We start from the raw sequence: 23,238 nt of genomic DNA on the forward strand, positions 1-23,238 counted from the left end.
GTATACAAAATAATCACCAAACAGAAAAAAAGTGTTAATGAAACATGAAGTATAGATCAAAATAAGACTATCTCTAGGCCTGTAAAATGGCCGAAAACAAAAGCATGGTAGGCTAACTAAACACGCAAGAAAACGAACCAAAAGGTAGCCAAAGAGGCAAGTGGTATATGCAATGCTCAAACTGAAAAATTCCCTTCTACAACATTGAAGAGGGACCAAAAATAAGCATATTTCCAGAACTGTAAAACAGCCAAAACAGAATACAAACATGCTAGAAATGCAATGCAAAATTAGGCTCAAAAGTGGCTATAACATGAGGTATGCAAAATATTCCACAAATGGCCAAAGACCCTTAATGAAACATGTTAATAAGGTCGAAATAAGACTATCTCTAGGCCTGTAAATCGACCAAAAACAAAAGCATGGTGGGCTAACAAAACATGCAAGAAAACGGTATTTACGAAGGGTATTGAAGCAAGTGGAATATGGAGGGCTCAAACAGGGTTGAGCCCTTAATGAGACATGAAAATGAGCTCAAAATAAGGCCACTTTCAGTTATGGCCGGAGCTCAAAGCAAAAAGCATGGATGACTTGCAAAAGATCCAAGAAAAGGGCCAAAAAGGGGAAATTGCAACTTACCCTTGAAGACCAATTCTTTTGTTGCTTCTTGGGCCAAATTTGTTGCCTCTTAGCTGCTGGAATTCCTCTCCTTGCTCTTGGAATGGAGTGGTGGTGGTAGAGCTTGGTGTTGTAGTGTAAATGGTGGTGTAGGACTTGAAGCTTTTTAGGAAAATGAGAGAGATGGAGGAGGATTTGTCTCTTGAGGCTTGAAGAACCAATTTTCTAACCCCCTAAAGGGGAGGAGAGGTTCTCTTTATATAGAGAAACCAAAGGGGCAAAGCTTCTCTTGGAAGCTTTGACCAAAAGGGCCAAGCTTCTCTTAGAAGCTTGGAGCAAAAGGGCCAGCTTCTTGGAGAAGCTAGGCAAAAAGGGTCAAGAGGTTCAAGCTTCTTGGAGAAGCTAGCCAAAAGGGTCAAAAGGGTCAAGCTTCTTGGAGAAGCTAAACAAAAAGGTTCAAAAGGGTCAAGCTTCTTGGAGAAGTTTTAAAAAAAGGGTCAAAAGGTTCAAGCTTCTTGGAGAAGCTAAACAAAAAGGTCAAGCTTCTTGGAGAAGCTAAAAAAAGGGGTCAAGCTTCTTGGAGAAGCTAAAAGAGGTCAAGCTTCTTGGAGAAGCTAAAAAAAGGTCCAAAAGGGTCAAGCTCCCTCAAGAAAAGGTCTCGGTTAGGAGAAGTGGCCGATTGATCAAAAATAGTGGCTGGCCATGAACTTTTAGGGTCCTCCCAAGTGTGTAGATCACAGATATGTGGTCGAAAGTTGGCAACACTAACTCCAAGGTGTTCAACATTAGCCCGGAAGTTGGGAAAACGGGCGCCGGGAGGCTCCGGAGGAGAGATAACTGGTTGCTGCAACAATTGCTGGCCTCCCACCCTTCAGTGACCTTCCCTGTGATAAAACAGAGGTACCTGCCAAAAATGAACGAAAACCATTGCAAAACGAACGTTCCGGGGCCAAAACACGCAGTTCGAGGTCCCGAAAATGGGCTGTTAAGCACCGAAAGTGGCATTCGACCTCGAAGTGGGTTTCTCAGCCCCCAGTGTCCCTCAAAAGGGAGCAAATAGGAAGTATGCCAAAAATCAGAGCAATAGGAGATGGTTAAGCGGTCCCGAACCGAGGCACACGGCCTGACGGCTCCGAAAACCGGGAACCGGACTCCGAAATGGGAAAAATGGCCTACGGCCACCAAATGTAGCCTACGGACATTGAGAGATGGTCTACAGGACCTCTCCCTCCCCTCAGGAAAAGAAACAGAGAAAACCGAGTCTGGTTTGCAAATTGAGACAAGGCACAGAAAAGGGTTCGGGAGTCCGGAGGCAGGGCTCACGGCCGCAACTCCGAAACTTCTGAACGAGCACATCATGCAACATCACCAAGCGCTCAATTGGTGACTTCTGAGTCTTGAGGTCGGTCAAAAATGGGGTGTCTACACCCATAAGTCAGAAATAGAATAACTGAATTTTTTTTTTAAAGAGTAATGATAAAAAAGAGTGGCCAAAAAAAGACAGAAAACTAAAATTGAATAGTTATCCAATTTCACCTTCTCAAATTTCACAAAAATCTCATTAAACTACAAAATTTAGCATTCATATAAAAATTATTTTTTCACCCCTTAAAATCTATATAAATTTTACTTTGATTGCTCAAACTTTCTTTAAAAAAAATTTGGTCCTTCCCATGTACAATTTATGCATCTACCAAAACAATCCAGTCGCTCAATAAAAACAAAAGGTCAATATCTTTAAAGATTATGACAAGTCACGTAAAATTTTCATGATAAATGGACGTGAACTGTGCTAGAAGCAGATTGATTTCCTCCTCAGTCACAAAGTAGTAATTCTTTTAACATGATCAATATTCATAAGTTATAAAATTTGGTTAATCATAGTAAATAATGATATACAAACAAAATTTATGTATGGCTTCATTTTTTTTTTTTATGCAGAATGATATAGAATCTTCCACTCCACTAATTTACAATAAAAGCGCCCATGATTTTCATTACAATTTAAAAAATGACAGTGCTTCATTGAAAAATGCCTCGTAATTTGAAAAGGGAGGGGTTCAAATAGCTCAAATTGGTGTTTATCGGATGATTGGATAAAATACTTGTCTACTGCGATTGTCACACTGTCGACCGCGGCTATCAGCTTTCTCGCTGGACTACGGGCAAGATAAATTTTGAGTCAAGTCAAACTCAAATTCGAACTACACAGCAGTGTTGTATATCATTATTGTTACCTGTAAAATTTTTGTACATATATCACTTTTGATGGAATAATGAACATGCGCCATCCATCCATGAACTAATCGGAATTCTGCATTAGACAAGCTGTAATATCTGTTTCTTCCAAGTTAAGGCCCATTTTTCCTGGATAATTTCCTGAATTCACTTTCTTTTTTCTTTTTCTTTTCTTTTTTTTTTTTAAATTTATCTGACTGCTATATATAGACAAGCACCTCCATCATATTTATTTACCTCTTACTTGCTAAAAACAAAGCCTTTCACAACAAGCTATCTTTTTCTTAAAGAGCAATGAAGAACTTCTTGGGAAAAGCTATGTTCATTATGTTCTTGATTTTAGTTAGCAACAAATCTCTTGAAGTTACTGCAAGGCCTTTTAATGGTACCAAACTGACGGTGGCTTCCGGTGGTGGTGGTCACGGCCGGTCTCTGTCGGCTCCGACTCGCAAAGACCCAAAATCACCTCCGGCCCCTTCACCATGCACTAACATACCTGGTGGCGGCGGGCATTGCAACAACCATTGATGAGCTCCATCTGATATCATAAATGCTCAAAAACAAAGTGAAAAATGAGAAAAATAATTTCAAGCTCATGGAAGTACAAGGTGATTGGTGTACTAGATTTCTGCAGTTGAGTTTTGTATTTTCATGAATTTGAAATTTTTTTTCTCACTTCTCACTTTTAGATATTTAGGTTTTCTTTCTTGGAGAAGTGTTGATTAATAATAGTGGGTGTTTTGTTTTAAGATGTAAGGATCACAGTGATCCAAATCATTTTCTACAAACACTTTGAATAAAAATTATGTGGTGATATTATGAATTAAACTTGTCAACCTATCATATTCGAACTATATATTTTATTTGAAAAATCCAAATTTGGTACGGTGAAATCCGACTTGATAACTCAATATATTGAATCTAACAAATCCAATATGTAATTGGATCAGATTAAAGAATATCTGATTTAATTTTTTTTCGGGGTCGCTCTTTCATGCTATTATATAAATGATATGCATAATGTTAATGGTTTAACAAAAATATAAATTGAATTTAAAAAAATAACTAAAACTAATCAATCGGATAAAACTAGATTTTCGGATCAAGTATCCGTAGCATATTGGATTTGGGCCTGGTGGATTGAGAACGTATCAGATATGTCAAATTTTCTAAATGAATTGGATTGCACATATTGAGAGACCTGTTTTTAAGAGGAAAATGAAACATAAATATTACACTGAATGTTAATCTAATTTGTTTCTCTCTTCTTCTCTTTCTTTATTTTATTATTTCCTCTATAGTTTTCCAGTAGCATGAAAACAAAAATAATGGATTTAAAAGATAGTCAGCATTAAAAAGTATTGAAAATGAGAGGAAGAGAATTATAGAAAGATTAAGAACTTTCAAAATACTGTACTCAAGCTTCTAGTGACTTTCAGGGTAGGATCAATTTTTACAGATAATTATCTACTTTAACTAATAAATTTTTATGTCTATAGTACCCTTTTGTATGAAGTGTTTGTGCCCTATGTCTCATTGTTAATTTGATCCAATATAACCTTTGTCATGTTGGGATCATAGAAAAGATTGGATGGTGAACTTTAATTTCTTGATTCAATGATATGCAAAGCCAAAAAAAAATATACAAATGACATGACATACTTGTATCTATTCATTTCAAACTAAAAAAATTCATGAAAAGATTTATTATTTTAAAATTATTAGTGGTTCATCATTATGACCAATTGATGTACCCAAAAGAATTGCTATGTTGCTTGTTATCATAAAAAATTAAAGAAACTTCATTTTTAAGAATCAGAAATCTAATTTACATAAATATTATGGCCCTCTAACATGCTAAAAAGATATATATTCGCCATTGATGAGAGGACGACCCAATAATTTTTCCTCGATCTTCACCAACCTCCAAAAGGAAATTAATTTGAAAAGATGAATTTGTTTTATGATTGTTAACATTTTGGCTTTTGCAATCTGCGTACTTGCTACTCGTTTTCCTCACATCCTCTCTTCCTTTCTCTCTCAATTATCACTCTTCATTTTGCAACCGTGCATGTGCAGTTTAGTTTCTAGGAAATTAACAGAGCAAGAAAATACCTCTCATTTGGAACCGGTGCAGGCTTCTGTGATAGTTATTCATACAAAAATAAAGGAATTATGGGAAAAGGAACCACTCAAAATTCAATGTTAGTGTTGAATTCTTCAGTAAAAATCATTTTTAATTATACTTTCATAAAATAAAAAATATAAAAATTGTCACTCAAATTTTGTGACAAATTTGTCACATTAGCAAGAAGAAAAGGATTTTTCTTTTTTTGAGACTTTTTTTTTTTACTTTAGTATAAAAACAATTGCGATATTTCGAAAAAATATTAAATTTCTAAGTTGTATTCAACTAGATAAACTAAGAAAAGCTCTTCTATTTTTTTTTTATTTTAAAAAAGGTCTAGAAAAATCAAAATAATTGAATTTTTTACCCCTTTTTTTATCACCTTAATCAGGAAAAAAAAGATTCAGAGAAATTTACATAATTAATTTAGAATAGTAAATAAACAAAATCACATAATATGTTTCGAAATTTCTAAATAATTGTCTTTTGTATCCTTTTATTTAGCAGGTGTAGAGCAATTGTATATAAACTCTGAAAATTTCAACATCATTAGTAGTATCATGTCCACACTCTATCCATCACTAACCTCCAAAACGAAATTCATTTGAAAATATGATTATGGACTATGATACCAATGGAGTTGACATTTTAGCTTTGGCTTTCTACTCTGTGTACTTGCACCTCTTTTGCCTCTATTATCTCTCTCTATCTTCCCGATCAATAACTCTTCAAAAAAAAAATTACAAATCAATGGAATAATAAAAAAAATTTGTACAACTCCAACATACAAAAACAACTTATATCAAACATAGAAAAAATTTGTACCATACACACGAACGTTTTGCTTGCAGTGCACGTGCAGTTTAGTTTCTAGGAAAGTACTAATAGAGCAAGAAACTACCCAAAAAGTCTCTTTATTTGGCTGCAGTGTAAGTTTCTGTGCTAGTACCGATTACACCAACTCTCCAAGTGCAAGTTGATCTACGCATTTGGTTTGATTTTTACTAACTTATTTTAGAAAACTTCTTAAAAAAATTAAAACTTAACTTGGTCAATGAAATTAAAATTTAAAAAAATGTAAAAAATCAATTACACTTATTTTTTTATATATAATTTTATCTTTTGAGAGATAATAATTTTTAAAATTTTAAACATAGTTTTTTAATATTTATTTTTAGGGACACTTTTTCATAAATCTTTTTTCACCTACTTGTGCTCCATTTAGTTTACATATTTTCTTATATTCTAATAAGTCCTATGAGTGACATAGTTACTAAAATACCCTTAATAATATTTACATTTACAGTGTGAATGTTTTGTGATGTGAATGTTCACACCGTCAATGCGAATATTCACATTGTAAAATATGAATGTTTACATCACCAAATTACTAGCCGTTTAAAAAATATTTGTAAGGGTAGAAATGTCCATAAAATACTTTTAATATGATAATTAGAAATTAGTAGATCAAATGTTCAAATAATATGACTTATTAGAATACAAGAATATATTATGGACTAATTGGAAAACAAACATTTAAAAAAGGTTTTCTAATAAATCTTTCTTATTTTTATTAAACTAGTTTTTATTTTTTCAAAAAAAAAATTTCTGAATTTTTTTTTTCAAAAACAAATCAAAGAAGGCCTTAAAATTGGAACCCATAATCAATTTTGGGCCCATCTTTTTACTCTTCCATTTTTGGGCCCCGAAGTTTTAGGCCGAAAATTGTGGGCTGAAGCGGAAGGCTTTGATTGACAGTCAAAAGATGTGTTGTGAAGTTTTTTTTTTTTTTTTTTTTTTTTTTTTTTTTTTTAAGTCAAAAAATTATTATAAATTATCGCATTATTCTTTTTATTTTTTTATATATCATTTTATAAAAAATTAAAAAATTATTAAAATAACGTATTTTCAAATGATGCCTTAATCTTTCTATAGAAGATACTTAAGAACAATGGTGATACCATAATCTAGCAATAAAATTCCAAATAAATGTGATGAACTCTCGCATAAATTTATCTATGAAATATTTATACAAACACAGTAGTTATCAGATTTGTTGGTTCATGCACATAATTATTAGACACCGTTTGGGAAGAAGGTTTGAAAACTTTTTTTTGGCTATTTTAGTCATAAAAGACAAAATACGTTATTTTAGCCACATCAAACAAAACATTACATTCAATCCATAATTATTACACTCTTCTGTTACAAAAATAGTCAAAAAAGTAAAAAAGTCAATAAACTATTCGCAAACCAAATTTTTTAGCCAAGGTTAAAATAGTTAAAAAAGTCAAAAAATCAAAAAGCCAACTCACTTCCCAATCGACACCTTAAGGTGTTTTGTGGGAGTTGACTTTTTTAGTTAGATTTAGGCCAAGTTTGACAAGTTAAAAAAAAGTCAAAAAATCAAAAAGTTACACAAAAAGTTAAAAAGTTATCACTATTCACAAAGTCAAAAAGTACGGCTGCATAGCTCACAATCCTAATTTTTCCCTACACACTAATTTATACAATTTTTTAATACACATTTTTTTATAAAAAGTTAATCCAAACAATCATATGTTTTTTTTTCAACTTTTTAGTCTAAAAATTCAAAAAATGTACTTATTATGTATGTAGCCATTTTTTTAAAAAGTTACCGTGCATCTTTTTACTTTTTTCATCCTTCTCGATAAGATAATTTTAAAATTTTAAAAATATATATTTTACTTTTTAAAAAAAAATTAAAAATTCAAATAGGCCAATTGTTGTATATATATATATACATATTGGTTTATTTTTATTTTGAGTTTTTTTTTTTCAAATTGAATGAATATTTTATAATTTTTAGAATATAAACATTAAAAAAATTATAAACAAAATTGACAGTTTAAAAAAAAAAAACAAAAAAAATAATAATAAAAACAAGTCAAAAGAAAGCTAGTTTTTTGGCCGCCACAAATCATGGAATAAGGGTGTGTTTGATTGGGAGATTAAGGGGGACTATCCATTATTGGAATTGTAATCCAGGAAAGCTTTTTATCTGACGTTTGTTTTTTTTTTTTTAATTTGTTGGACATGGAGTCCTGCTGAATTCCTTATCCCCCATATGTGAGATTATACTATCCTACGGGGGTGTAGGACAATTTTCATTAGACTATTTACTGTTGGGATTAGGTAGTGAAATGACCATTTTGACTCTCTACTATTTAATTATGTATTATATTTAGCAAAATTTAAATGTCTCAATTTAAAAACTAAAATAATTTTATTTAACTTTTTATTGATGTTTTATTTTAAAATTTTGTTTATATTTTATTTAATTTCATTATTTAAATTTTAATAGATGTTTTATTTAATTTCATTATTTAATTATTATTATTTTTAAAGATAAATTTATTTAAAATTTTAATTAAAAAAATAACGTATATTTTTATTGATATTTTATGTATTTTATTTATTTAATTTTTAAAAAAATTATTTAATTGTGTAAAAAATAAAATAAAATAAATTTTTGTTTAATCTAGCTAAAAATAATAAAATATTAAAGATATGTTTAATATTGCTATTACTTAGTAAACAATTGAAAAATGTTAAAATAGTCTTTTGTTCAGTTATCCTATTCAATCTGTCCAATCAAATAATGGATTCACTAAAAATAGTCATTTTCAGACATTTAATCCCATGAGAAAACAAACATGGGATACATATCTAATCGAACCAAATAGTTCAGAGGATTTACAGTCTTCGAATTCAAATCCGATAGATTCTAATCCCCTCTTATCCAATCTGTCCAATCAAACACATCCTAAGTGTACAATTTGCAAAGCAAAGTTGCATGGAAAATACATCAGCTTTACAAATTCCACCGTCGTCAACCTTATAAACTTAATTTAATTACATTAAATTCTTTAAAATTTTAATTTACATAATATTTAATTCATTTTTATCAATAATTTATTATTTATGTGTGTATACATATACATATACATATATATATATATATATATTAAATCTAAGAACTTCTAATTTGTTTTAATTTGTTTAAATAATAATATATAAACAAAATTTATGTATAGATTTTTTTATTTTTTTATTTTTATGCAGAATGATATAGAATCTTCTAGTCCGGTAATTTACAATAAAAGCACCCATTATTTTCATCACAATTTCAAAAATGACACTACTCTATCATTATTGTTACCTATAAAAATTTTCTACGTATATCATTTTTGATGGAGTAATGAACAAGCCATTCATCCATGAACCAATCGGAATTGTGCATTAAATAATGGATTGTTTTAGAAAGTAAGTTAAAAGTTAATTTTTTATAAAAATATGTAAAAAAAAATAGAGTAATATGACTCAAAGAGGTTAAAAATCAAAAAATTAATTTTAACCTCTTTACCAAAAAGAGTAATATCTGTTTCTTGGGAGTTAAGGCCCATTTTTCCTTGACAATTTCCTGAATTCACTTTCATTTTGATTTTGTTTATTATTATTTTTTTATTTTATTTATCAGACTGCTATATAAACAATCACCTCCATCATATTTATTTACCTCTTACTTGCTAAAAACAAAGCCTTTCACAAGAAGCTATCTTTTTCTTAAAGAGCAATGAAGAACTTCTTGGGAAAAGCTGTGTTCATTATGTTCTTGATTTTAGTTAGCAACAAATCTCTTGAAGTTACTGCAAGGCCTTTTGATGGTACAAAACTGACGGTGGCTCCCGGTGGTGGTGGCGGTGGTGGTCACGGTCGGTCTCTGTCAACTCCGACTCGCAAAGACCCAAAATCGCCTCCGGGCCCTTCACCATGCACCAACATACCTGGTGGCGGCGGGCATTGCAACAACCATTGATGAGCTCCTTCTGATGTCATAAATGCTCAAAAACAAAGTGAAAAATGAGTAAAATAATTTCAAGCTCATGGAAGTACAAAGTGGTTGGTGTACTAGATTTGTGCAATTGAGTTTTGTATTTTCATGAATTTGACAATATTTTTCTCACTTCTCACTTTTAGATATTTAGGTTTTCTTTCTCAAAGAAGTGTTGATTAATAATAATGGGTGTTTTGTTTTAAGATGTGAGGATCAGAGTGATCCAAATCATTTTCTACAAACACTTTGTATAAAAATTATGCATTGATATTATGAATTAAACTTGTCAACTTATCATATTCGAACTATATATTTTATTTGAAAAATCTAAATTTGGTATGGTGAAATCGGACTTGATAACTCAATAGACTGAATCTAACAAATCAAATGTATAATTGGATCAAATTAAAGAATATCTGATTTAATCTTTTTTGGGGATTGCACTTCATACTTTTATATAAATGATATGCATAATGTTAATGGTTTAACATATTTAAAAATATAAATCGAATTTTAAAAAATAACTGAAAACTAATCAATCGGATCAAATCAAATTTTTGAATGAAGTATCCAGAGCATATTGGATTTGAACATGGTCGATTGAGAACGTATCACTTGGAGAGTTGGTATAATGATTAATCTCTCTCCCTGGTCAATAACTCTTAAAAAAATTACAAATCAATGAAATAGTTAAAAAATTTATACAACTCTAACATATAAAAAGAACTTATATCAAACATAAAAAAAAAAAAAAAAAATATTTACCATACAAACACATTTTGCTTGCAGTGCACGTGCGGTTTAGTTTCTCGGAAAGTACTAATAGAGCAAGAAACTACCCAAAAAGTCTCTTTATTTGGCTGCAGTGTAAGTTTCTGTGCTAGTAATAGAAAAATAATTGGAATTATTAAAAGTCAACACTATAAATATTCGCTAGCATTTATTTATAGTACGTGTACCGATTAATCATTACACCAACTCTCCAAGTGCATGTTGATCTCCGCATTTGGTTTGATTTTCACTAACTTATTTTAGAAAACTTTTTAAAAAAAATTAAAACTTAACTTGGTCAATGAAATTAAAATAATAAAAAAAATAAATAAATACACTTATTATTGTTATTTAATTTTATTTTTTGAGAGCTAATATATTTTTTTTTAATTTTAAACATACTTTTTTAATATTTAGTTTTATTAAGTTAGTTTTTGTCTTTTCAAAAAAAAAAAAATTGAATTTTTTTTCTAAAAAACAAATCAAAGAAGGCCTTAAAATTCGGCCCCATAATCAATTTTGGGCCCATCTTTTACTCTTCTATGCTTGGCCCCGAAGTTTTAGGCCGAAAATTGTGGGCTGAACCGGAAGGTTTCGATTGACAGTCCAAGCTATAAAAAAGATGTTGTGAAGGTTTTTTTCTTAGTCTTTTTATTGAAGAAACTTAAGAACAATGGTGATGCCATAATCTAACAATAAAATACCAAATATGATGAACTCTCACATAAATATATCTGTCAATTATTTATACACACATATAGTAGTTATCAGATTTGTTGGTTCATGCACATAATTTTTAGGATAAATTACAAATACACTACCTGAGATTTGCTTAAAATACAAATTGTCCCCTATAGTTTAGAAAATTACCAATACCTCCCTATCATAATTTTTTATTGAACATAATTAATTGAAAAAGTGAAATTTCTAACTATTTGCCTATACAATAATAAAATTACCTGAATTATTAATTGAAATACAATTTTAACATTATTAAAAACTGTTAATTAACTTGCTGATTTATTAATAAAATTTGTTATTAAATTAGAAATTTTAAAAGGCATAATGTAATTTCTAAAATCGCAGGGGATAATTTGTAATTTGAATAAATTTTAGGATGTGTTTGTAATCTATCCTAATTTTTGAGGTGTTTGGTGTGAGTTGACTTTTTTAGTTAGATTTATTTTTGTATGTAGCGATTTTTTTAAAAAGTTACTGTGCATCTTTTTACTTGTTTTCATCCGTCTCGATTAGATAATTTTAAAAATTAAAAATATATATTTTATTCTTTTGAAAAAAAATAAAAATTCAAATAGGCCAATTGTTGTAAGTTTCACTACAAGAAAATTGGGTATATGAGACGGAACTATTTGCGACGGCACACTTGCCGTCTCAAAAAGTCACTTTTTGTGACGACAGAAAATGCCGTCTCAAAAAAGCAGAGTATTTGCGACGGCACCATTTGCCGTCTCAAAAAAGCAGAGCATTTGCGACGGCACTATTTGCCGTCTCAAAAAATGGGAGTATTTGCGATGATATTTTCTGCCGTCGCAAATATTCTCATTTTTTGAGACGGCAAAAAGTGGCTTTCGTGTTTTTTTTTTAGTGAATATTTTTAAAATTTTAAATATTTTTTTTAGATGTACCTTACTTAGATGTATCTAAAAAATAAAAAAATTATGAAAAAATATTTTTAAAAATTAATAAATACATAAAAATACCAAAAAAAAATGTATTGAATTATGATTTTTTTTTGTATTTTTGGTATTTAGTGAATTTTTAAAAGATTTTGGTGATTATGGTTTTGAGATAGCTTCATATATATACAGTCACAAAATGGTTTGAATAAATTCAACGGTATTTTTCTGTCGCAAAAAAAATTAAAAAAAACAATGTCGTCTTACTCTTTTGATATAACATTTCTCTTTTCATTCATTTTTTCATCTTCCTGTCTCTCTGTCTCTATCTCTCTCTCTTCTCTTTATCTCTTTTCATTCATTTCTTTCTATCTCTATCTCTCTCTTTCTATGTCTGCCTGTTTCTCTCCCTCTTATTTTCTCTCTGTGTCTCTCGCCTATCTATCTTCTCTCTATCTCTCTCATCTGTTTTCTCTCTCTGTCTCTCTCGCTCATCTCTCTTATCTCTATCTCTCTCATTTCTTTTTTTTTCTCTCTCTTTCTCTCTCTCTTATCTTTCTATCTCTCTCTATCTCTCTCGCTCATTTCTCTTCTCTTTCTGTCTCTCTCTTTTTCTGTGTCTCTCTCTCGCTCATCTCTTTTCGCTCTATTTCTCTCTTTTTTTGTCTATCTCTCGCTCATCTCTTGTTTCTCTCTCTTTTTCTATCTTTCTATCTCTCTCTTTCTTTCTCTCTCTATCTCTTTTTCTATCTATCTCTCTCTCCCTGTCTCTCTCTCACTCATCACTCTTCTCTCTCTCTGTGTCTATTTGTCTATTTGTCTATTTCTCTCTCACTATGTTCGCCTTGCTCACTCTCTTACTCCTATCTTCTCTATTTATCGAGCTCCTTCTCGATTTATCGATCCACTATAAGAAAATACACTTTTAGCAACCACTTTGTCTATCTCTCTCTCTCGCTCATCACTCTATCTCTGTGTGTCTCTCTCTCTATCTCTCTTCTTTATCTGTCTCTCACAAAATTAAAATATTTTTAAAATATTTAAATATTTAAAATATTTAAAAAATTGATTTGAATTACGTTTTGAACAGAGTTTTGAATTATTTGTCTTCGTTATTTATTGAGCTCCCTATCGATTTATCGATCCACTACAAGAAAATGCACTTTTAGCGACCACTTTGTCTCTTTCTCGCTCATCACTCTGTCTCTCTATCTCTTTTCTCTATTCGTCTCTCACTCATCTTTCTCTCTCACTACCCATCTTCTCTTCCACATTTACCACTACTGCAAATGCCATTCAACTACCACCACTCTTCTCTTTCTCTCTTTCACTCATCACTCTTATTTCTCTGTCTGTTTGTCTATCTATCTGTTTGTCTGTTTGTCTGTGTGTCTTTCGTTCATCTTTCTTCTCTCTATCTCTCTCATTTGTCTTCTCTCTATGTCTCCCTCGCTCATCTCTCTTCTCTCTATCTCTCTCATCTCTTTTCTCTCTCTGTCTTTCTCGCTCATCTCTCTTCTCTCTATCTCTCTATTTTTCTATTCTCTCTATCGTTCTTCTCTTTTCGCTCTCTTTCTATGTGTCTCTCTCATCTCTTGTTTATCTTTATTTTTTTATATGTCTCTCTCTATCTATTTCTCTCTTTGTCTCTCTCTATATCTATTTCTCTCTTTATCTCTCTCTCGCTCTTCACTCTGTCTTTCTCTCTCCTCTATCTGTCTCTCACTCATTTCTCTCTCTCACCACCCATCTCCTTTACCATATTCACCACTACTGCAAACACCATTCCACCACCACCATTACTTCTACTGTAGCCACTTCACCTCTACCACTACCATTACTACTACTATCGTCACCACTCCACTACCACCACTACTATTACTACTAACATTACCTCTCTTTCACCCCTGCCACTCCATTTACACTACCACTACCACAACTTCACCACTAATCTCTTTCGCCATCACCATCACCACCACCACCACCACCATCATCTCTTATCCACCACCTTCACTACTGCTGCTGCTCCTTTTTCTCTACCACAAAAAATTAGTGCATAATTTTTAGTAATAAAAAAAATAGGCCGCAGAAAAATATTTTTCATTGACTACAGAAAATTAACTTTTATTTTAGTGAAAATATTTTTTATTAAAATATATATGAAACAAATCAACCTTAATAACGGAAAGAAAATAAAAATTATTATTTATTTATTTTTATTATTAAAATATTTATTTATGATGAATTTTTTTTTTTTCCCATTTTTTCCATTACCGCGCCCCCAAAATCCCCAATCTGTTTAGAACAAAAAAAAAACCCTAAATCTAATCGTCTCCCTCACATCACTCTCTCAGTCGCCTCTCTCTCTCTCTCTCTCACCCTCTCGTTTATCTCTGCACCGATCTCGTTCATCTCTGCACCGATCACTCTGTCACTCTCTCGTTGTTCATCTCATCGATTCGCACCGATCATCGCACCGCCGATCTACTCACAGGTAAACTCTCTCTCTCAATCTTTTTTTTCTCGGGAAAATCTCTGGTATTTCCATTCAGGTTAGTGGTTTAATCCCTGTATTTAGCCATTCTGTGATTTTTCCCTGCGTACTATCTGCTGAATTTGTCAATTTCATGTCTATAAATTAGGGCTTTTTTTTTTTTCTTTCTCTTCTTCTTCTTCTTCTTTTTCTTCAATATGATCTCGATTTTGGCGGCTGAGATTGTTGAATTGCATGTATTACGATGTGTTTAGATCTTTTTGAAATAAACAATGTCGATTTTCATTCGTGTTTTATTAAACAATGTGAATGATTAACATGTATTTGGGCAGTCCTGTGTTGGTGGGTTGGGTTTCTTTGCCTGCCTAGGTGTCCTTTGTAGTTGGGAAGTAAGAACATGGTTTGGTACTTTAAATGCATGAAAATGAATTTGTTCACACTTTGGGAGAGTGTAATCAAAGCACAGAATCTGATTGGTCTGAAACTGTGGGCACTACATCTAAAAAGTTTGTGCTTTAAAATAGGGTTTGTAATAAGTTTTGAATTGCTCAAATAAGATTAATAACATACTATTTAAAATTTATTATTCTATAATTTTGATAATGTGTAAATTTATTGAGATATATTGAATCAATAATGTTATAATAATCATATTATGTGTCATATTTTGGGAGTTGGGGTTTTGTTATGCCTTTGAGGCACATTAGGGGGTGCCATCCACTTCATTGAGGTTCACACCACACACATTTTTATGATCTCATGAATTGTTCATATCGTTTCGTTGAATAGAGAATTCAAGTGGATTGTATATCAATAATCATAAGATCGAATTTTATTTTTCTTTAATAAAAATTAAAGGCAAATGTGATTTTAAATTATAAGTCACCTATTTGTCTACCAATATTCAATCAAGTTGATTTTTTACCTAAATGATTTGTAACACTAAAATTTATAGTAGCCCAGATAAAAAAATTAAAAGCCAAATTTAGAGTGAATGTTTTTATTGGCCCACTTAAAAATTCACACTCAAGATTACATTATGGGGGAGACTGTTGTAAGCCAACTAGTCTTGTTTTTTACTTACCTTCTATCTATGTAGGACTGGTATGTTTATGTAGGGGATCAATTCTTTTGCTGGGCCAGACACATGCAAAGAACACATCATATAGACACATGCCTATGGAGTTCTAAATCTTTTGCAGGGGCCATCAAGGATGTATTATTTTGGGGCTGTGATTTTGAACTATGTGGAAATTTTGTCTGAATGGCCTATTTCTTCTAAATATGGGCAGCCTGACTGTCTCTCTCCATTTTTGGGCACAGTCTCTGTTCCTTGACCATGTAGAATGTTCAACCTAGTTTTTGGCTAAACCTCTCTACCATTATGATGTCCAATTTTTCCAATCCCCACTTCAACTAGGAAATCCTTAAAAAATTTATCTTCGGGTATTGTTATTTATAGGCACTTTAAGTACCCAATTTAATTTGGTTTTATACACTCAGAATACAACAAACTTGTTGGGTAGAGTCAAATGGACAATTCAAATTGGGCAGATAAGGTTCTTAGATGATATTGAATGCTACATCCTTTGTATTGTGCATTTTACATCTTATGTTGCAAATTTCGGGTCAATTTTATTGTTTATGAAAGCACAATAACTGAAAATTGACCTTTTAATGTATAAGTCTTACACTAGTTGTAGTATGGCCTTTATGTGCATATTGTATTCTGCCTGGTTAAGTTATATGGTTATGAAAATGTTAATTCTGCTTTCATTGGTTTCTTTATCTTAACTTCTGATTCTTAGATTCACGTCATTCTTACTTTATTTATCTTCTCCATCTATTTAACTTTTATCTAGTACTTGTCACAAATCACCAGATTTGCTGTTCTGTGTTTAATGGGTTATGTGGTTATAGGTCGTTTGGATGGCAGGAATGAAGTGGCGGAATGAGAATTTTATTTTAAATCTCATTCATTACATTGTGACATCTGAGGACAAGAATGTAATCCCCAATTTGAGCAACAAAAAATTTGTGTTTATTTTTCAAGAAAAATGGTATGTTCCACGATGAAATTTGATCGGTTAGATTTCGGGTAAATGTTTACATGAACGAGATGGCTGGTTGCGTTGAATCCTCGGTTGGGAGAATCCTTTGCTCACATCTGCAAAAAAAAAAATCACATTAATATTTAAGAATAAAACTAGTAAATTGACTCATATCTAAATATATAAAATTATATGTCATTTTTTGTAAATTCCTAACCAAATCAATCACTTAAATTGAACTGACACAAATTTTATTACCAGTAATGGGATTTGTAGTAATAGAATTCACGATTCTTGTCATCCAAACATAACCTAGTAAAATTTCATATACCCCTTACATAAATAATCTAACTGAGCAAATAACACACTATTATATGTGTTATTGCTAAATTGAAAAGTAGATGTGCTATGACAATTTGAATTCTGAAGACAGCCCTATGTCCTTATACCTAGAGATAAATGATATACCTTACTGAACCAATGACAAACATGAGAGGAGTCCTCAAAGGAGGAGTAACAGTTTACATGTCATCTAGTCAACAACTACATTCAACTAAACATAGCAACAAGAATAGCACTAAACAGATCTGATCTTAAAAGTTTTATTTTGGAACTATTTTGAGATATAATACATTGCTGGGGCTTGAACTCATGCATTGTACCATAGTTGTTTCTATGGATCTGGAAAGCCTTAGGACTTCAGAGTCACAGTTTATGTGTAAAAAATGAATTAAGTAAGCTACGATACTTTTATAGCTAATGCTTTGAGAGTAATGCAACAAACAGAGCCTAAATATTTTTCTCCTTTTATATGGAAAGTTAGTGTCAGTTTTGATTCAGTTGACTTATTCATTTATGAAGACAGTTGATCATTTACTGGTTTGAAGGGGAATTAATTATCTTAATGAACTACCTACCTAATCTTGGTGCTAGTACTATTTACAGACTATGGTTGTGATAAAATGATACGATTGATTTATAGCTTTAAAAGGGACTGCAGTTATATTCTGACATTTTTGCTTCACAGATTCAAGGAGGTGGAAACACTGGGAATGCGTTAACATGTGCAGCTCGTCTGGGTTTAAAACCAAGGCTGATTTCGAAGGTCTGTCAATCAACCTGCAACTATGGTAAAAATGCATGAGTTCAAGCCCCAGCAACTATGGTACAATGGATGAGTTCAAGCCCCAGCAAAAATGTGCTCCGAGAACGGGGCGGGGCCGACGAGAGATGAGTTGGATATTGAGTTTTTGGGGAACAGAACAGGGCAGCCGTACCTCATTCAGACCAACGTTTCCAAGAATGGAACTGGAAACCGAGAGATGAGGCACCAGCTTTGGTTTGATTCCATTGAGGACTTTCACTCCTATTCTATCCTCTGGAATTCTCACCAGATTCTGTGAGTCTCTCTATTAATTCATTGATTTGTTACTACTATTTTTTTAACTTCAAATTGTCAAAGACTTGCACCATATAATTTATTTCTCTCTAGTCCACATTCCGGGTATAACAGTTCAGCCCAACACATTATGCCACCTACGTTATATTTTTTTGTAAATCAAAGTTTTAGGTTTTGTTGACTTATTAACCCATCAAATATTGGGTTGAAAATTTTTTGTTGGATCTAAAATTGGGTTTGGAAATAGGTAGATAAAATTTGAACTATTGCCTTTTAAAAAATATTGACATGGCGAGCATGAGGTGCTCAAACTAAACATCCAATTCGGGTAGATTACCTTTCTTATTGGCATTCACGAGACAATAATACTACAAACTTACAAAAAATGTGTAGAAAAATATGCAAAATTTGAATTATATTAATCCTGGGTGTAGCCTATTTAATAATATAATACTAAGGTTTAAATCTATACTACACATTTAAATTTTGAGCAATGTCGTAACATTCCAAGGTGGATGTTTGACCCCTAGACTAATAAGGTTGATAAATACCTAAACAGAATCTAACTCAATTCATAAATGAATTACACCTCCATAACAGTAGCTTAATCTGAGATCAAGTTTAACCAAGCATCAATCTATGGTCAATAAGTTGCTAGTAAGAAATATAACGCAAATCCCTTTATTTTTATTTATGTTTTTTATATGGTTTCAAAGCGCGGAAACAATATTTTCATATATGGGTAAAAGTTTCGTAGATCTTACTGGGTTCAAAGCATGGAAACAACATTTCCATACATGGTGGATGGTACTCGTGCACACCCACGCCTTTCCCACTCCCACCAGACATGAAAAAATTCCCCAGGTATATTACAATAAGAGTTTATTACACTATTTTGGATTACATTGAATTCCATTATTATTATTATTATTATTATTATTATTATTATTATTTTTTGTGAGCAGAGAAAGTTTTGGTTTCTCCAATTGAGAGATATGCAGTTGTTCCTGATGACAACGTAAGTGTTCTTTCCACAGTCTTCATTGTCTTCATTACTGGTGTTTAAATAGTTGGTTTCTCTAAAAGATTATAATTTGCAACTGTTATCTATTTATTTGTAGGTCAAAAGGATAAATTTTGCCGAGGGGAAGATCTGATTCTAGAAGTAAGGAATTTGGAGCTTGATTTTTGAAATAGGCTCAAAATTGAGATCTTGTTGGAAATTTTTTAATTTTTGTAAGAGCATTTAAATATCCAATGTGCTGATTGGTGAATTTTAGATTTTATTTTATTATTTTATTTTTTTTTAGAATTTGGGTGAATTTTATAATTTAAATATGCTTTTATGAACATGCACAGTTTAATTGTTCTTTGTAAAATATTGAATTTGATGGTTTGATCAATTTAAATTTTTATTTTTATTTTTTGTTATGATGTTTTTGTGAATAGAATGTAAATAATCAGCTCTTAGAGAGAGACGGCATCACCGTCGGAAAAAATAGAAAATTTTAATATTTTTATTAATTTTGTTACAGATTTTACTTTTTGCGACGACATTCTACTGTCGCAAAAAATAGAAATTTTATTATTTAAAATATAAATTTTATTATTTTTTAATATTTTTTGCGACGGCATTACACTGTCGCAAAAAATAGAAAATTTCATATTTTTTATATTTTCTGCGACGGCACCACACCGTCGCAAAAAGTAGTGTTTTTTTTTAAAAAAAGACTATTGGCGACAGTATTTTTTGCCGTCTCAAATAACATTTTTAGTGACGGTAAAATAGGGCCGTCGCAAAAAAGTCAAAAAATTTCAAACGTTATTAGCGACTGCACGGTGCCGTCGCAAAAGGCAAAAAATGCCGTCGCAAAACATTAGCGACGGCACTTACCGTTGCAAAAACTCTTTTGCAACCCCTGCAGTCGCGACCCTCCTCTTGCCGTCGCAAAAAGCCATTTTGCCGTCGCAAAAAGTATTAGCGACGGCATTAGGAGTATTAGCGACAGTATTTTACCGTCGTAAAAAGTCAATTTTTTTGTAGTGTTTTATATATACATACATATATATTGGTTTATTTTTATTTTGGGTTCCTTTTTTTTTTCCAATTGAATGAATATTTTATAATTTTTAGAATATAAACCTTAAAAAACTCATAAACAAAATTGACACTGAGAGGGTAATTTTTGGGAAAATTGGGCCGAACTTCGAGTTTGGTTTTGAGGCCCAAAACGCAGTGGACTAGGTAAAAAGGCCGTACAGAATACTCCGGCCCAGAAAGGCAAAATTACTCCGGCTCAAAAAGAGATCGTTACTTCAGCCCAAGGAAGAATAAAATTACTCCGGTCTGGAGGCAATTCACAGTTAGGCCGGTCTCAGAGTTAGTCCGGTCGCAGTATGTTCTGAGAAGACCGGTGTCGGAATTAGTCCGGTCATGACTTACATTGGTTAGGTCGGTCCGAACTTGTTACCTAGAAGTTTGATCTAAGCGCATCAAGGTCGAACAGGGCAGCTGAAGTAAAGAGTTGGAGGAGAAGACCGAGCTAAGGATAGTGCGGCCTTCTGTGACTCGGTATAGCCAAGTTTACTTCGGTCAAAAGGAAGTTCGGCCGTAAAGAAAACCATCCCACTTGGTTTGAGCAGTGGGGGAGGGTGTAAAAGGATAAGCATTATCCTTAAGAGATTGAATCCTAGGAGGACTCTGTATGGAGAAATACAAGTCCTACTAGGATTGTGCCATATGAAACTTATAAAAGCTCACAAGCATCACCTTGGAGGAGGTAATTGAACACAACCTTTCTGTAAACTTAGAGCTTTGTCTATTTGTCAAGTTTTCTGACTTAGGCATCGGAGAGGTTTCCGGCACACACCCGCCGGCTAGCTCACGTTTGTGTTTTCAGGTGACAAAGCGACGTCGTACGGAGGAGCGTGGACTTGGTCAACAGGATTATACGAGGAGAATTATTTCCTCCCCGTACAATTGGCGCCGTCTGTGGGAAGAACAGACAAGAACAAAAACCTCTTGACTAAGCTTCTCCTTTTCTCATTCAATGGCACACATTGAAGATTTGCCGCAATCCGCCGTCGACGGACTAACTCCAGAAGGAGGCGCAAGGCGTGAAGGATTACCTGCCGTCCCTCCCATGGCAGACTTGGAGCCCCAACAACATAATTCCAGGAGGAGTGGCAGGGGAAGGCGGAATGGCAGCCCTCGTCACTCTCAAAGCCCCGACAGGCAAAGGAGGAGGATTGATCCTCAAGCCCTGGAAGATCGCGTAAAGGAACAAGATGAACTAATTCGAAGGATGGCGGCGGACATGGAGACTTTAAAACGCCAGATGAAGACTAAAGATGTGGCGACGGGAGAGGGGGGCAAGCACAAGACGCCCCCTCGCCACTCAGAAAGTCGTAGTAGGAATACTACACCCTCCCAAGGAGAGAGCAGAAGCCTCAGGACAGGCGACACTCACTCCTTATCTTCAAGAACTCGTCACTCCAGGTCTGAGAGGACGAGATCCGAAAGTTCATACACTGAAGGAAGCACGTATTGGCCTTCACATTCACACCAAACCAGATCCAGACAAACCGAGCTACCCAGGTCATCCGACTTACGAACCGTGCTAGAAGAAAAAGCACGATGCAAGGAGGATGCCAGGGCAAGGAATCCACACCGAGTTTCGGCCTTACAACGGTTGGCTCCTCGGACGCACGGAAGCGTCGAGGTTGGAATGCCAATACCGCGACCGGCCTACGAACCAACGGACAAGGCATTGGCAAGACTACAGACTTCGCCGTTTGTCCCAGCAATCGAAAACGCTCCCCTACCATCAGGCTTCCTTCAGCCAAAGTTCAATACATATGAAGGGAAGACGGATCCGTATTCTCACCTGAGCCACTTTCGCCAAGTCATGGCTGTGTACAGGCGAAACGAGGCCCTAATGTGCATACTCTTCCCATCAAGTCTGGGCGATTTAGGCTTAACTTGGTTCGAAAAGCTCCCAGAGGGCAGCATAGCCTCCTGGGCCCAATTGGCAGAAGCGTTCGTAACAAGGTTTCGGACAAATACTAAAACACCGGTGGAGATAGACCAGTTACTCTCCATCGACATGGGTGAGAAAGAAACCCTCAGATCTTACAACAGTCGCTACTGGGAGACATTCAACCAGATTGGAGACTGCCCCACCAATCTGGCCATTGCGCAATATAAAAGAGGCCTACCAGTAGGAAATCGACTAAGAGATTCGATCACCATGACACCACCCCTCACCATGGAGGCCCTGATGGAAAGAGTGCATCAGCACATCAGGGTAGAAGAGGATGGCGCGCGTGCTAAAACAAGATCAAGCACGACCGCAGCACCAGAAAAGAAAACCCCTGCCAAGGTCAACACGGTTGACCGAAGTAACAAAAACGGGCGTGGCAGACAAGATAACGGAGAAGACCCAGACAAAAGATGGTTGAGAATCCGCACTGCCATAACAACGGTGTTCAAAAAACCAATATATCGGATTCTGAGCGAAATCAAAGACAAGCCTTTTGTCAAGTGGCCAGCCAAGCTAGGGGAAGGTCAGAAGAATTACGACGACAGATCACGGTGCACCTTCCACAAAGAAAAGGGGCACCGAACTGAGAATTGCACGCCACTAAGACAGCACTTGGAAGAATTGGTGGCAGCAGGCCACTTGGATGAATACATTGAAGGAGGAGTACAGCCGGCCCCCCAAGATCATAATGACCATCTCAATGGAATGCCAAACGATGCACCACCTCAAGGCATTATCAATGTAATTCATGGAGTTTTTGAACCTGAGCGCGTATGCGAGCTTAGAGGTTCGATCAAGAAGGCTGAGCACTTTAGGGAAATATTGAGTGCCCAACCTGCCATCAAGAAGGGGAGGACAGAGGCAACAAACGTCATGACCTTTTCAGATAAGGACTTAGAACGAATTTACTGCCCCCATAATGATGCCCTGGTTGTCACTCTCCGAGTCAAGGATTTTGACGTCAAGCGGATTCTGATTGACCAGGGTAGTTCATGTGAGAT

General features: G+C 33.7%; 2 long non-coding RNA genes across 3 annotated transcripts; both read left to right on the forward strand.

The window, feature by feature from the left end:
• Positions 1-14,542: 14,542 nt before the first annotated feature.
• LOC145807414 (uncharacterized) lies at positions 14,543-18,460 on the forward strand. Of its 2 annotated transcripts, none has more exons than XR_014350469.1 (3): positions 14,543-14,802; positions 16,665-16,804; positions 17,823-18,460. It is a non-coding gene; the product is annotated as an uncharacterized LOC145807414 (long non-coding RNA). The 2 variants fall into 2 exon arrangements; XR_014350468.1 differs by having other exon boundaries at positions 14,545-14,744.
• A 502-nt stretch (positions 18,461-18,962) lies between these two features.
• On the forward strand, positions 18,963-19,625 carry LOC114271247 (uncharacterized). Its single transcript, XR_014350880.1, has 3 exons — positions 18,963-19,058; positions 19,160-19,212; positions 19,316-19,625. It is a non-coding gene; the product is annotated as an uncharacterized LOC114271247 (long non-coding RNA).
• The last annotated feature ends 3,613 nt before the right edge of the window (positions 19,626-23,238 follow it).

Source organism: Camellia sinensis, chromosome 14 (genome assembly GCF_055761805.1).
Source record: "Camellia sinensis isolate YWXY chromosome 14, ASM5576180v1, whole genome shotgun sequence".
Lineage (NCBI taxonomy): Eukaryota > Viridiplantae > Streptophyta > Magnoliopsida > Ericales > Theaceae > Camellia > Camellia sinensis.